Genomic DNA, 14,145 nt, shown 5'->3' with positions numbered 1-14,145 from the left:
CTGTATGGTATCCTATCTTATAGAGTACATGCTTAATAATGAATATCAACTGTTTTTGGTTGATTTGCGCTAACTTCATTTTTCGACTTTTGGCCAGCTTTTTTGGATTTTGGCCCACTGTGCGGCGCAACTCTATATTATTTGAAATACTGACTGCATCTCATTATTGACCGAAAAAAGAAATGAGGACATAAAGATTTCAAAACCTTCATTTTTTTTTTCTTCCTGAAATTCTCATTTTATCTAGAGAGAACAAATGAAATGGATCAATAGAGATATTTCCCTAGGGATGGAATAAATATTAATTAATGACAGTGATCTGGAATATATAATGCGATTTCCGTCAAGCCTAGATGTTGCATGTTCTCCTAGCATAACCAGGATATCGATCCGCTAAAATTCAGGGGCATGATTGTGAAACTCTGGAAGTGTGTTAAAATGACCATATTAATCGGACGCAAGCGGAACCAGGGGCGCAGCGAGTAATTAAGGCTGGTGGGGGGTGCTTAGGTGCAACTAATACCGGGGTGTGTGGCGGTATGGAATACCCCCACACACCCCGGTGGTACCAGGATAAGCGGTATAGGTGCGAGATTAATAAATTGCGGAATTTTAAGATAAATGGTTCAAAATAGTGAGTTTAACGGCTTTCTGAGGAATATTTTATTAATCCATTTACTATTCTATAAGTAATATCAATCCAATAAAGTGAAATGGATTAAACTTTTTAAAAATTTCTGAGCTCTGGGGGGTTTTTATCCCCCAAACCCACCCCTTCGCTGCGCCAATGAGCGGAACGACCTTATTAACGCTGGCCTACTATAAGCTAGATCAGTTAATCATATTAGCTAAGCTGACACTAGGCAATGTCAAATAGTCACGCACTCACGCACATTATGGTACAATTTAAAGAACGAAGACATGGTAAGACACTAAATTACAAGCGAGGCTTAAAAACAGGATGATCACAAAGAATAACATTATTTATAACAGACTTTATGCTTGACTGAGGTGAAATTAAGGGATAAGTTTGGTGTGCCGATTATCCGTGCCCTGCTGGCCTCCGGCCCAGAGGAACCTGGTTTAAACCTCAGAGCGGCAGTGTTGGACATTATACAGAGGAGGCCCAATCGCTGATTGGCTGCTATGTTGAAAGCACTTAAAGAACATTCCGTCGGATATAACGCTCAGCCGTGTTTCTTTATTTCTATAAGTTAGAATTTAGATAATACCGACCCCGGGTTTCTCTATCCTCAGGAAAATTGTTTCTTGTTTCCTTTGCCTTGCATCTCGACGGGAGTCAAGTACATATCGCTTTTCGTTATTTTGCCACAATTCGCAGGCAGAGGGCAATATCCTGGATGCTTCGTTTTGCGCTGGTTTCATATGCGTTTAATGCGTATTCACTTTAAATTCAAACAGAATGTCATGGCATTGAACAGGTGGGTTTACTAGGGTTGGGAAAGTGGTTAAGGTGAAGGGAATATTTTTAAGGAAGACTGTGTTTTGGTTTCAGTGGAAGGTGTAAGTCCCAGAAGTGTTTCAATAATTCATCATCGGTCGCGAAGAAAGGCTTGGAAAATTTAGTAAGGATAAATTTCAAATTTATTTCCATGGGGATTTATCAAGTCTTTCCTGATATTTCTTCCGCTGGCGGCCCACGGTGAGCTATTCATGAAGGAATAAGTGTAGGAGGCGCCCTTCGCCACGATATGAGCCAGACCAGTGGCGCAGCGAGGGGGATAAACCCCCCCCAGAGCTCAGAGAAATTTTTAAGTTTAATCCATTTTACTTAATTGGATTTATATTACTAATAGACTAGTGTAATGATTAACAAAATATCCCACAGAAAGCTGTAAAACTCACCATTTTGAACCATTCATCTTAAAATTCCGGAATTCGCTAATCTCGCACCTACAGCTTATCCTGGTGGGTATACCATACTCCAACACACCCCGATATTAGTAGCACCTAAACCTCCCCCAGCCTTTATTCCTGGCTGCGCCCCTGAGCCAGACGACGCGTTGCCTCAAAGGTAGGCAAAGAAGAGGAAGGGAGAACAACGAAATAACCCGCGCCGTCACTAGGGAAGACCAACGTTCACATAGAAGTGATGCCCCAGGATTTTTCTCTCGAGTATAAAGAGTTTCAAAAATGTGCGGCAAAAATTGAAGGTGGACGCATTCCTGGCACGTAGACAAAAAGATAATGAAACGTGAACATGGGTATGAGGAAGTGCTTTGTTTCCATGTCACATCTCAATTACAGATTCTGCATTTCAATTGCAGATTCAGAGAGAGCTGAATGGGTACAGGTGAATAAAATTTCATGGCCTAGGAACTCCCCGGAACTAAACCCACTGAACTTTATTTTTTGGGCCATTTTTGTCATCGAAACCCAGACGAGATGTTCAAAGGCCCTTCGTCAGTTTTATATATAACCACACGAAACCATACAACAAACCTGCGAAGTGCATCAGGGATACATCAGCGCGTCCGAGATTAACGACGACGGCGCGCGTTCATACGGAGCGGCGGCTTGCTCGGCGTGAGTTTGTGACGTCATCAACTTATCTGCGAAAGGATTAAGGCCGTCGATTTTTCATTGTGAATAGCTCAAGAAGTAGAGGGCGCAGTGGCGTAGCCAGAAATTTCGTTCGGGGGAGGGAGGGGGGTCGAAAACCAAGGGAGGGAATTTTTGAAGAACAGGGCACTAAGTAATGGGTTTTAAACTAATTTTAACACTTTTCATAATTGAAAAAAACTTCATTTGTTGCAGAAATATTTTTTAATTTATGATTTTTCAATATTTTGTTTTCTTTTATGAAGGAAAATGATTGTTTTTATATTTCGGGGGAGGTCTGGACCCCCCGGACCACCCCCGTGCTGGCCCCGGACCTGGCTGTGCCACTGAGAGGGCGGATCGAAAAAACGGAAAAGTATGGGTACCTCTATTTTATCAAACTCTACCAAAATGATCGGCAATAAAAAAATAGGAAACAAGCCCATTGAAAAGAGTGTGTGTGAACGGTGGCTGGAGGGTTGACTTTCAACCCAGAGGAACCGGGCTCAAAATTTGGCAGTGGTGGAAATGATTTAAAGGAAGCGTGATCTCAACCTGAGAGCTGGATAGAGGGCACTGTATCTATCAGATTAGTAGTTAAGGAACGGTCCACTCCACACCTTTCACTAAAAACGGTGTAATGACTCTCCCCTGTTTCATCATCCACCGCTAAGAACTGTATGTAATGTGGACTGTGTGGTGCAAACTTCATTCCTTCGTTCAGGATTTCCTCTTCCGAGAAAGTGAAGATGTGGCTTGATAGGTTCACCATCCTGGAATGAAATTTCAATTCTGTCTTGTCTAGCTCAAGTTCGTGCTGAGACCCTGAAGAGTAAGCCCGCACACAAGTCAGTGACATTGCTTCAAAGAAAAAGACTACCATTGGGAACAAGTTGGATAAGCTATGACCAGTGGCGGATTCAGGGAGGCCTTAGGGGTCATGCAAATGACCCCCCCTTAAATTTTATTTTAAAAAATTCATTTTTGTTACTTCCATCAATGAGAGTGGGAAGAGAGGAAGTGGAGGACTGGCAGCCATCACTGTAGTAGGGGAGTATGCTATCGGCCCTTTATGGAGTAGCCCTCCCAGCACCATGCCTCTAGCATGTGGCAATGTGTCACTCTCAAATGTTCAATGCTTGGTTTTGGTGCTGCTGATTGCTGATTAATGTGCCGCCACCTGGGAGTCAGACTGAGATCAGTGACGTACAGAGCCGCCAGGGATGTGCCACCCAGGTGGTTCCAATCCCCTATTTTTTCAAATTTAGTTGTCTAACTATGCTAAATTGTTAATCTCAGGAATAAGGTTGAATAACACACTGAGAAAATGCTTTGTGTTAAAAAATGCCTTGCAGAAAGGTTGCTTCTCATCATGTAAGGGTTATCCAGAAAAAAAGTTTTATTTTTATTGTTAAAAATATTTTTCAGAAGTTTTTGTACCCTTAAATGTCTGAAATTGTTCCATATCTCCTCTTATTGAGTATAAAAATGAAAATTTTGGGCCCCAAAAGGCAAGAAAATGGGTATTTTAAAAAATTTTACACAAGATTACGCCCCTTTCTCCCAGGGGGTATTCAATGATCCCCAGACCGAGGTCATGACCCCCCCAATTTGATGCCGTATCCCCCCCTGGTTATGCCAGCAACAAGACTTCCCGGATGCAGCCATGTCATCAGCTGTGGACCAGACAGAATTCAAATTCCATGCCAGACATGGTGAACCTATCATGCCGCACCTTCACCATCTTGGAAGAGGAAATCCTGAACAAAGATATGAAGCTCGCACCACACAGACCATTGTAACATGCATGTGTGAAAAATTTAATAGCGGACTGTGAAATATCGCTCTGGAGATAGAAGAATAACACGAAGCTAACTTGTGGGAGATAACCTTAGGAAAAACATTCTCACACCCCCACACAACAACAATGTACCTACCTCCTCTATTCACAACATAATAGACTAAGCAAACAGTAAAAAATAGTGATCACAAAATCAGATATAAAGGGAACTCCATCATGACAATGGACAGGAATGCTTATGTTAAGAAATCAGAAGTGGCAACAAATTTCAACTCCTACATAAGGATCCCACAATCTCATTCCAAAAGAAAACACATAACATGATTCATACGAGTAACATACCGTTAAATCCAGGGAAAAGAAGTTGGTTGTTGCAGAAGAACCCTCTCCCACCCCAGTTGTATGGTTTGATAAAATTACACATGGTTAACTAGCCAATCAGGCCAGTAATTCCCAGTACATACTACTTCACCAACACATAAATTATCAGCAAAACTGAACCATATGATTATAAAGATTACACTAGGAAATATGGCTTGAGTGCATCACCAACTCTAGGCAACGGCAAGAATACGGACCCATTTAGTCACACAGTGCAGAAAAAGTAGTAAACCCACAATAGGGTAGTTTCCTTCATCAAAGAAAACGATAGGCATTGATTGCGATTCGTTGCCCACCATTAGTGTATTCATAATACACAAATTATTTGGTTTTTGAAATACCGGTTTAGACGAATGGCAAGGGTCAAATTTTATCCTCATTTGAAAAAGGCCAGATTGGCGCCCATGCGATTCCGCTCCGCGTGACGTCACAGGGACCTAGTTTCTACACGAGAGGATAGGAGTTATACATCGTCTGAGGTTACCAATGCATGCATGAGGCACAGAGCTCAGGGAAACATGTCTTAATAATCACCTATTAAAACTGGCTAAGGTCGGAAAGTTTTCTTCGCTTGATAAGGTATTAATAAACCTTTTTTAAGCCATGCGCTACCAGACAGGAAGGTACTCAGCTATCCGCTAGCATCCTGCGTCCTATCAGCGCTCAGAGCCTCGATCAAGGTCACTTCACAAGGAGAGAGGGGGAACCAGAAATGCGGCGCACGGACTTTCCTACTTACGCGTCGCGTTTTTGCGCGCTTGAAATTTTTCACTTTTCATTTAATCGCGAAAAATAGATATCGTCATTTAAAAATCTAAAAGCGCGAAATACGTACTCCAGGAGTAATAATCTTTCGATTTAGGCAATAAAAAAATAATAGGAAACCACCCTATTACTGGAGGTAACCACCACAATCTTAAACCAGGAAGGGAGATGTTATGTCTTGGTTCTAGCTCTTGTGGGTTATTGTAACTGTTGTTGATGCTTTTTTCGGGGTGCCCCACGTACTTATGAATAAGTACTCAGGGCCCACCCAAAAAATAGCAACACAAAGGGAGATTCAGCTCTACAGCAAAAGTGCTGAACACATGACCACAGTCTTGATTTTCTAGGGTTTATAGCACAAGAGAGGACATACACAATGAGAGACAAGCAAGAATACCAAAACTCATATCAAACATAAAATCTGATCAATAGGAAAAATTGTGCGAGGTCGGCAACTCCCAAGTCTCCTAGCTCTCTCACAAATGTATAAATGAGTGATACTGATACATTATCAGAAATTACTGAGACTTTTCCTTTAACAAATTAGAATAAGTAGGCCCGTGAAATACTACTACTGATGATACAGTTCATCCTGCAACCCTTCCTTTGAGGCAGGCTGTGTGTGGTGATGGTCATACCAGTGTAGAAAGCAGGGATAGAATTTCTTATTTTTTGTTCAAGATTTGTTTGGCAATTTTGTACTGCATTATGCCCTACGGCATTGCCTCTAAATAATATATTATCAAAATATTTAACATTACAAGGTATATGTGACCTAAAAATTAGTTTTTTGATCAGACTGGATAGGCCTAAAGGTACTAAAATTACATGAGAGTAAAACATAATTCTCATGTCGATATTAATTGGATATAAAAAAACTTAAGACGTATACGTGACCCAAAAATCATGAATAGAGACCATTAAATGAATCACCTATTTCGTAGTATTGCCCTTAATTGCTCTTTTGATCATTAAGTGATCATAAGAACCAACACAGATAAGATCATTGAAGTCCTCACTCCTTTACATGACCAATACGCAGATACGCGCGCACCACACAAAAAAGTGACTGCGCCACATGAGCGATACTGATACATTAATATTGACAACAACAAACGACTATATTCACGTAACTCAGCATGGAATGCGTTAAGTTTTAAAAGGTCCAGTGCTCAACTGCAGTCATTACCAAGAATCCATATATTTACGTCTCTCAGAGACTTCAACAGCCGGTATCTGTAACTAAAAAGCTTTAAAATGTTCCTTATACGTTTTAAACCATAGGAAATCATTTCACCAGGAATATTGCTCGTTATTAGCAGGAATTATTGAGACTCTTCCTTCAACAAATTACTCCTGTCTTCGGCGAATTCCGGCAAGGCTCAATATATAGATTCCACATAATGTAACACCGATAGTTCTACGATAAGTGTAACATAAATATTACTGAAGAGCACTCACTGGCTTTTCACTTTAACTGTAAGTTTTTTCGAAATTTTCAAGTCAAGAATACCTATTCTGATGGAGCACAATTTAAAAAATTAGGGTGCGATTCATAGACGGCACTTTAGGCTAAAGTATACTTTAGCCGGGCTAAAGTCTGCTTTTTCCGTTTCATAAACGCCACTTTAGAGGAAAAATGGCCGAATCGTCACTTTACCGTAAAGTGCCCAACCGGAGCTCACTTTAGGGCTAAAGTGTCCTTTACGGATGAATAAATATGGCTGCACCGGCTGTTATTGAAGTTGAAATATGAAGATATTTGGGTTACGGAAATGAATATGAACTAATTTTTTGGTGAGAACACAGCAGCAAACTGGCGCGTTTCAAGAAATAACCATACAAGTAACATATGTCTTTTCCCTGAATATATATCGAGTCGGTATTGATGGAGATGACCCAATTCTTATATTTTGAAGTTTAACTCTATCGGTCGTGTGATAATTACAACACAGTAATTGGTTGAACAGGTTGGCATAATTTATGTTGATTTTATATACAAGTTAATTGTTAAGTTCTTAGGTTATTTATACGTTCATATTCTAGAATTTTCCTTAAAGATACTTGAATATGATAGCAAAATTCTGTTTACATTGGCGTCAATAGCCTTCGTAAACAAAGACTTGATTTTCATATCGTTTTGCCAGCCAAATACTAGTTTCTACACCTTGCATTGCATTTTAAGCGTTTTCATTCAATATTTGCTTAATGTACTCTTTCCGTATGCCTCCATATCACGCTTAACATGTTTCTGTGATTGTGAAACTAGAGTCGAGTTTCTGTTTCGTTTTTCGACTATACATTTGCATGTTTACAATGATGATATAAGATCTCGTCATGAAAGGCAGCAATAAAAAGTAAAACGTACTTTCCTTCATAGCCATATTATCAGCAGCAAAGCAATGTTTTCTCGAGGATGTAGGATTGTTATGAAATGTTATTTACGCAGCATCACAGACTTCACTGACATTTTTTACTGCAAAATTCGTGAATGGATACTCGGGTTAGGTATTCACATATGTCGAGGCATCTTTTAAAGTAGACAAAGAGATATTTATTGATATAAGTCCATTCTCACATTCAACATGTTTCATTGCGTGGCCATTCATTCATTGGTTTTGATGATATAGATATTCTTGACTGTACATTCTCGTCGATTTCTCTAGAATATATAGGTAACCCCTTAGGTCAACATTCCAAGAATTAAAATATTGGTAAGCACAAAAGAATACAACAAACACCCATACCTCATTCAAAATATGCGTCCAACTGAGACAACCACTGATCGGTAAATCTTCAAATTAATTGGCAGTTTCAAGTTAACGCGAGAGAATTTCACTATTTCACCCACCTTCAATGAACGTACACACATCAAACTTCGACTAACATGTAGTCCAAACAACCGTATGCAGTTAATCATAGAAAATGATCATAAAATGACGTGAAAATATCAGCATTTGAATATTTACTTCGCTGGGAACATCGAAGGGCATTACCAATGCACGAAGCTAATTAAAATTGATCTTTTATTCAGCCAACTCAGTCATTAACGTACAAAAAAGCTAGTGGGGAAAAGCTTTCAATGACGCAGTATTCATTTACATTTGCACATAATATGAGAAAACGAGAAAATACAGCTTAATAAGTCTTAGCAAAATACAACACGAAAACCCAGTCGCCAGAAACATGTAAACAAGTACGCATTTAATATCGTGTGTCATCTTTTTCTTCACTTTTTCGCAGCGTTCATTGCCAACACTCAAAAATTTCAATGCATGATCGAGACTTTAGGAGTTAAAGTTCCACTTTATAAAGTGAGATCCTTGGAACGACTCTGAAACGAACTTTAGCTAAAGTCTCACTTTACCGTAAAGAGAGACTTTGTAAAGTGAGCAATTTCAGTGTCGTCTATGAATCGCACCCTTATTGCCTGACGATACCCCACAAAGATATATAACTATCGATCCTATACAACTTTGTCTCGAAATGAGAAAACATTCATAAACTACTTAAGTATTCACAAACAAAAATCTACATGAAATTCACAGTTATAATGTTAAATACACTGTTAAGAACATTTAACACTCAATTTTAACTCACATGTGCATGAACTGCATGAACATCTCAATAACTGAACATCGCGCCCATTGTAACAAAAGACGGTGCTGTTGCGATAGTTATGGAGCTATATATTAAACCGCTAACTTTAAAATTCACATCGATGACTGATAATCATAATCTTCGACCAACGTATGTCTTGATGGATATGATACTTTTCTTCCAATTATAAAATCAGAAAAAAAATTTAACGAATCAATTCTTTTGCCAGCGAAAAAGGTTCTTTTAAAGCATTTGCCCTTTTTCCATTACTTTAGAATATTATTTTATTATTAAAGAGTTCTACCGATTAAGTAGGTTTCATTGGATTACTTAAGAAGAATTCTGGGAGCCTCCCCTTTCATCAAGCTTCCAACTCCCTTTCATTCTACCTAAATATCCTATTCTTTTCCTTCCTCTCATGGGCGTAAATGTCTTTAAGGAAAAATAATATTTTTTCAAGCAAATAATTTTAAAACAAATAAAGAGCTGTTACAGTTTCCTTAAAATGTTGATTTCATTCACCTTTTCCATGCTAAAACCTTACCTACAACCAGTGGCGTAACTATGCGTTGGGGGGACGGGGAGATGAGAGGGTCTGGGGGTGAGGCCCTGGACCGTCTGAGCCACAGGGGTCGGGGAAAATTTTTGAAAAATTACATGCCTGGAAATACATTTTACATCATTTTGGCACTTAAAATTTCACTTTGAGTAAATGCAGTAATTATAAGTCAAAAATAGCCAATAGTTTCTCTAAGGCTTTGGGGGGGATCTATCCCCCCAAAGTACACCACTGCCTACAACTTGAACAACCATGGCTTGCCCCCCCTACTTTTGATACTGGGTACGCCCTTGCTTCCTCTCCCTTGTTTACCCAATATTCTACCCACTAACACTGTTTTCAACATCCCTTCCCCACTAAGTATTCGCTCCATCCATACCTTCTGCCTCCTCTGTAGCTGCTCAAGTTTTTGACCACCCATGTCTATCTTAAGTCTTACATTCCTCACTTGTGATGCTTTACAAAACCACATATCCTTGGTCTTCTCAACATTATATGTAAAGTTACTGCTGTAACATCAGCCAGCAGTCTATTAGGTGCTACCATTAACATCCACACATAACATAATAGTATTAATACAAAATTTAGCTACAAATAAAAATCATTATCACATTTGAATGCCCACCCAAAAATTTCATTTTGTCACCACTGCCTAATAAGGGTTGCCTTTCTATTATTGCAGATTGCTCCTTTCCTATGGAGGCATCCCTAATCCTGATGAATTATACCGCAAAAATTAAAACAAAAGAATTAATGATATTTAAGCATTCCCCGACAAAGATTTACCAGCACACAAAATAGTGTCAAAAACCCTTTCGCTACTAACGATGAAAATATCCGGCAGGATGTTTCTTGACTCAGGAGACGAAAGCCGCAAATTTTCGTCCGAGATTTTTCTATGCAGGAGAACAAATGCCGAAAATATAAGTTTCCTTACTCTCTCCCTTTTATGAGTCACCTGTTTGCGAAGTCTCAGTTTCGGGACCCAACAAAGCGGGACTGAGGCCACACCTTCGAAATTCGGGAACAGGCACCCTCGTCTTATATAACCCCTCTTTGTGGTAAGGGACTGCAGTCATTCAATTGTTCATTCAGTCAGTTTTTTAAATAAATATTTGTTCCTTTCTCAAAAAATATAAACTAAGAATTGAATTCTTTGTCTTTTGAGCAGCATTTACAATTTTCAAACAAAATTCTACGATAAATATTAACTTATATCTTGAAATCCTTAAAACATCAACATGGAAATTGTTGCTGCATTAAATGCGTTAACATTGATGGTAGAGCTTCGTTGAAAATTGGACAATTCTAAGGAACTCGATTCTGCAAGTCTGCAATTTACGTGCAAGCAACAATTATTCATATATGTTGGTGCGAAGGCTTCCGTGGTGCGCTGGTAAATGCACCTACATTATTCATATACGTAGCTAATTCATATAAACAAAGCACGATTGACCACGAAGCAATGGTAGGGTTATAAAATCCCAAAAGGAGGGAGCCCAATTACCCTCGGGGCCTGAGATAAAGCGGAGTCCCCACTAGGAAGGGTAAAAAAAGGTTGGTGTTAAAAGTGCATGATTTTCAGCGAACCCTTCTTAACAAATGTCCAGCAAAAATGCTCCGTACAGAGGCGACGAACGTCTCTTTGGCCTCAGTACAGCAGTCATGCTAAGGAGAGAACTCCACCGTCTCAAAGGGTTAAAGGAGTCATCCAACTAACATATCTGAAATTTGGGAGGAAATGGAGTCCTCCTCATCTAAAGTTTCATAATCGAAAGGCAAGGAAGTCCACATCTGAAGAGTCCACAGACTTGTTCATATAAACATCTGATAAATGAAATTATTTCATTTTATCTCGCAGTTCAATATTAAAACTTTATTAACAGAACATCAAAAAAGTGCTTACCACAGCTGCTGTGGGAAATATCCTCACATCATACATCTTCCAAGAGGACTACCTGGTGAGCAATTCATTCTGGCAAAAGCAGTCTGCTGAGGATCCAGACCCTTCGCCTGGATAGCTGTATACATTTTTGCAGCTCTTGTGAGAGCCAAATAAAAGGCACTGCCTTACATTCTGGCAGCACCATTATCATCTTCTGTGAACTACATACATCACATTTTTATAAACTACTACATTGCTAGACATCTTGCTACCCTGTTCCACTATATGTATAATGAAGAATCATTGAATAATTCTATAATGCCTGCAGAGCTGTAGCCACATTTGTATCATGAGCCCTAAAAGTCATGCTTAATTTAGGGATATTGAGAGCTTTGCTTCTATCTAACAGGTTATATCTTGCAATGAGAAAAGGGATCGGTAGGGAAAAATTCCTGGAAATCAGCAGCATAAACTAATTATGTAGTACCATTAATGATGGAGAAAATTCTGGCCAACCACTGTTTCACCATCTTGAGTTCTCAAGTTATTGATCAACACACAATGAATGATTTGGCAATTTTGTTGAAATTTTACCACAGCTCAAGTAAGGACATTTAAAAAATGGCAACCCCACCTCTGAAAAATACATACTCCCTATTCCCTTGAACAACCTATTTTACAGCGTTCTGGTTTCTATTTCCAATAACCCTCCTCACTACTTGTTAAGGATGATTAAAACTTCTAATCCTTTCAAGAATACGCAAGTGCTTAATTTGCCCATGCCCTTGAAAATGCAAGAGGCTTGAAGATGTGAATTAAATATGTATAATATAAAGATTTGTAAACCTGTACACAGATGTATTTCAAAACCCTAAAAGTATAATACCAATGGTGCTACCAGGGTAATTTCTTCTTCCTTCTTGTTCCATTAACAATAGGATAGTTTCCTTCATCAAGTAAAACGAAGGGCATTGATTGCGATTCGTTACCCACCATTATTGCATTCATATTATTTGGTTTTATAAGTCCCAGTTTAGACGAATTTTGATAGTCAATTTTAACCTCATTTTAAAAATGCCAGATTGGCGCCCATACGATGCCACTCCAGGTGACGTCACAGGGACCTAGATTCTATACGAGTAGATAGGAGTGCTACATCGTCTGAGATTACCAATGCATGCATGAGGCACAGACCTCAGGGAAACATCTCTTAATAATCACCTATTAAAATTGCCTAAGATCAGAGTTTCCTTCGTTTGATAGGGTATTAATAATCCTTATTTAAGCCAAGCGCTACCTGTTAGCAAGGTACTCCTATGCTACTGCCATGCTCGGCAGCAAGCAGCCTGCATCGTAGCGGTGTTCATAGCCTCACACAGCAGTAGACAGATGTCACATGGGCTTTTCCCAGCATTCATACTTAGCTGTCGCGTTTTCGTGCGCTTGAAAATTTTCACTTTTCATTAAATTGCAAAAAATAGATATTGTCATTTAAAAATCTAAAAGCGTGAAATACGTACTCCAGGAGTAAAAATCTTTCAATTAAAGCAATAAAAAAATAGGAAACCACCCTATTGTTCATCCTTATACACAGAACTCTTTCTTTCTTCAAGGTGATCATTGACAATCCTCATCATCAAAGGGGGGAAAACTAAAATTGAAACTCTTTGTGCTAGGGGGCAGCGACCATAAATACCGTATACTTCCGAATATAGTCCCCCCCCCCCCTAATTTTGAGGCTTTAGTTTCGGGAAAAGTTAAAAAAAAATGTGTTTGAATATAGTCCCCCCTTTACATTTATCACAGACATTTTTGGAAAAAAGGGAGGACTATATTCAGACATATACAGTACTAGTTTCAACTATACTTGCAGGTGAGATACCATTGTTTCAACTAGTTTGGGAGGGTGCCTGCAGTTCAAGCCTGGACACTGCGGGTGGACTTCAAGTATGGGGGAGGGGGAGTACCGGGAGAAAGACAAGGGCAAACTTGGTGTTTCCTAATGTGCATTGATTGATTGAATAACAATGGAGCAGAGGTCGCCATGAGGACTTACACCTAGGCAGTCCATTGTGCTATATAGCAATAAGTGATCACCAGTAAAGCACTATATCCTAGCTGAAGGATACCTCATCCACAGGTAAATTTCTGATCTCCATGGGCTCCATAAATGGTGAGCCCAGGTGCCTGTTTTGAGTCCTCATAATGGCAGGGCACTTGCTTAGCAGATTGTTTTGTTGTTGGTGGTTGGATTGGTTGCTTCCTCCTCTACCTCACATATCTGCACCTAGCCGAGTCTGCAACTCCCTGGAGATGCTAATGTCTCATCAGATGGTATTGCCCTCCAACGAGTACTTTGGCCTGTCGTAGACTTGGTGTTTCTTGCCAGAGTATCTTTGAGTGCTGGGCAGAGCCCCACATTATGATCTCTGCAATCTCAAAATGCACATACTGGCACCTATTTTTTAATTAAAAAATTCAATAATTCATGCACTTGGGTCATCATTTCCAGATGGGAAATTTAAGGTTAGCTGACTAAGACAGTAGACTAACAAGTTAATACGATGGAGATAGGGGAAGAATACAATTTCC

This window comes from Ischnura elegans, chromosome 8 (genome assembly GCF_921293095.1).
Source record: "Ischnura elegans chromosome 8, ioIscEleg1.1, whole genome shotgun sequence".
Classification (NCBI taxonomy): domain Eukaryota; kingdom Metazoa; phylum Arthropoda; class Insecta; order Odonata; family Coenagrionidae; genus Ischnura; species Ischnura elegans.
Note: the sequence above shows the minus strand (reverse complement) of the source record.